Here is a 2,710-nt window from a genome sequence, read left to right on the forward strand (position 1 = left end):
TGGAATACCTGCCGCCGCTGACGACCCATGTGCTGATGATGCTGCTGCTGCAGAATATACAAAATCATTTCAAAATTTTTGATCATTCATTCAATTCTAGGCCACATTTGTTTACACAAAAAATATATAAGAATTAAATGATGATAATGTGACAGAGAATTTTGAAGTGGTCGGACGGTCGGTACGCAGAAGAATAAGAAGGAACAAGAATTTGTACAAAGAGTTTTCATTGGTGGTGGTTGTGGTGGTCGTGGTTGGTGGTCAGTCTCTGGTTCCAATAAATATATTTATTTTTTCATTTTGTTCTATTCATGAGATTTCAATAGTTGGAGTTGGGGAGGTGGTGATTGTGGTGGTGGTGTTTGGCCGCATCAAAAATTGTGCTCAATAATTTGAATTTAGTTGGAAGGATAACAGACAGATCAGGTTTTGTTCAGGATTATATATTTTTTGATAGGATGTTATACAAGTGGTGGTTGATTGTGTTATTGTTGTTGTTGGTCGCTTTTGTAATGCTATTGTGTGATATATATTTTCTTTCTGCTGGGCTTGGTGTATGGTTAAATTAAAAAAAAAAACTGTTGTGTATGTTCCAGGGTTTTAGCGTTTTTCTTTTTTTTTCGGGGTCAACCCATATATTTTGAGAATTTTATTTCGATTTTCTCCTTTCTTTTTGAGTCTTCTCCCCATATTGTTTGTTTGTTTTATTTTCATTCTTTTCATGTTTTGGCCAGATTTCTGTTTAGTTGGGCTACGAGCTTAGCTTACACTAAATGGCAACCACGCAAGGCTTGCAACATAATCGCTGTACGAGGTGATGGTTCGACGATGATTATTTGAAGGGAATGGAAGGAAATTAAACAAACAAAAATCAGAATAAGAGTTATGCCAATGTGATTTATACGAATAAATAAATAAGAAATATAGAATGTAGAGGAAGAGAGTGGAGGGATTACACAAATACATATATATAATAACATACTGGGCATTTACAGGCCAGGTCGGCAAAAAAGTCTTTAGAGGCCTTTTTACAGACCTGAGCTGTATATAAATCTTTAAAGACGCCTTTAATAGCCTGGGATGTAAAGAAGTCTTTAGGGCGCCTTTACAGACCTGGACTGTAAAAATGTCTTTATAGACGCCTTTACCGGGCCAGGGTTGTAAAGAAGTCTTTATAGACCCCTTTGCATGCCTAGGGCTGTATAGACGTCTTTACAGGCCTGGGCTGTAAAGAAGTCTTTATGGACGCCTTAACAGCCCTGGGCTGTAAAGGAGTCTTTATGGACTCCTTAACAGCCCTGGTCTGTAAAGAAGTCTTTATAGACGCCTTTATAGCCCAGGGATGTAAAGAAGTTTTTATGGATGCCTTAACGGCCTAGAGCAGTAAAGAAGTCTTTATAGACGCCTTTACAGACCAGGGCTGTAAAGAAGTCTTTATAGACGCCTTTACAGGCCAGGGCTGTAAAGAAGTCTTTATAGACGCCTTTACAGGCCTGGGCTGTAAAGAAGTCTTTGTAGACGCCTTTACAGGCCTGGGCTGTAAAGAAGTCTTTATAGACGCCTTAACAGCCCTGGACTGTAAAGAAGTCTTTATGGACGCCTTAACAGTCCTGGGATGTAAAGAAGTCTTTATGAAAACCTTTTCTGGCTGTAAAAAAGTCTTTACAGTCCTGGGCTGTAAAGAAGACTTTGTAGACGCCTTTAAAGGCCGAAGGCTTTAAAGAAGTCTTTAGAGACGCCTTTACAGACCCAAAGCTTTAAAGAAGTCTTTGTAGACGCCATTACTGTCCTGGGATGTAAAAGTCTTTATAGACGCCTTTACTGGCTCAGGGCTATAAATAAGTCTTTGTGAACATCTTTCCAGGCGTCTTTTCTGACCCAGGGCTGTAAATAAGTCTTTAGAGCCGCCTTTACTATACTACACAAAACATATATACATTTATATACATTACATATAGAAATATACACATTACACGCATTAGAGTCCTTAACAACAAAATATTTTTTTGATATACATACCATTATTAGTATTATTAACTCCTTGTGCGGGTGCTGATGTTGCAATAATTGTGGCGGCTGCCGTAGCGGCGCCATTGCCAATTGTTCCGGTAATAGCATGGGCGGTTACCGTACCACCAATGCCATTGGCTGCTGCTGCTTGCAATTTCAAGCCATTAGGAATGTTAACGGTCACACTGCGACCATTATTGTTGCTGTTGTTGTTGGTGATCACCCCATTGATGGGAGGTGATGACGAGATCAATGATGACGATGATGAGACGCCACTCGATGAGGACGGTGATGGCGATGGGGTTGAGGGTGTTGGCGAGCCACGTGTTATGGCCGTGGCTGAAATATTTTTGGCCGTCAATGATAAGGGCACACTGTTGCCACTACCACCACCAAAGGTTAGCAAAGCATTGGGACTGCCAATTGGGGGGCTATTGTTGCCAGTAACAGTGGTAGTAGCTGCTGCAGCTGTTGCCGATCCACCACCAGCAGCAACAACCTGAGTTGGTATGGCTACTGCTTGGATTGTTGTTGTAATTGGATGTTTGCGTTGATGGTGCTGCTGCAACACGACATGGTTGCTGTTAATTGTAATGGGTGATGATGTTGAATTGTGGTTGTTGTTGTTGATGTTGTTGCTGTTGCTAGAGTTGATTTTAGTTATCACAGGCGATATTGCGGTTGGCATAGCAGTTTGCAA

General features: G+C 40.8%; 1 long non-coding RNA gene across 1 annotated transcript; it reads right to left on the minus strand.

The window, feature by feature from the left end:
* Nucleotides 1-754: 754 nt before the first annotated feature.
* Nucleotides 755-2,135, minus strand: LOC133321486 (uncharacterized). Its single transcript, XR_009754013.1, has 2 exons — nucleotides 2,020-2,135; nucleotides 755-805 (listed from the first exon to the last, which is right to left on the minus strand). It is a non-coding gene; the product is annotated as an uncharacterized LOC133321486 (long non-coding RNA).
* Nucleotides 2,136-2,710: the final 575 nt, after the last annotated feature.

This window comes from Musca vetustissima, unplaced genomic scaffold, assembly GCF_032173495.1.
Source record: "Musca vetustissima isolate MV318-11 ecotype Yass unplaced genomic scaffold, APGP_CSIRO_Mvet_v1 utg18775, whole genome shotgun sequence".
Lineage (NCBI taxonomy): Eukaryota > Metazoa > Arthropoda > Insecta > Diptera > Muscidae > Musca > Musca vetustissima.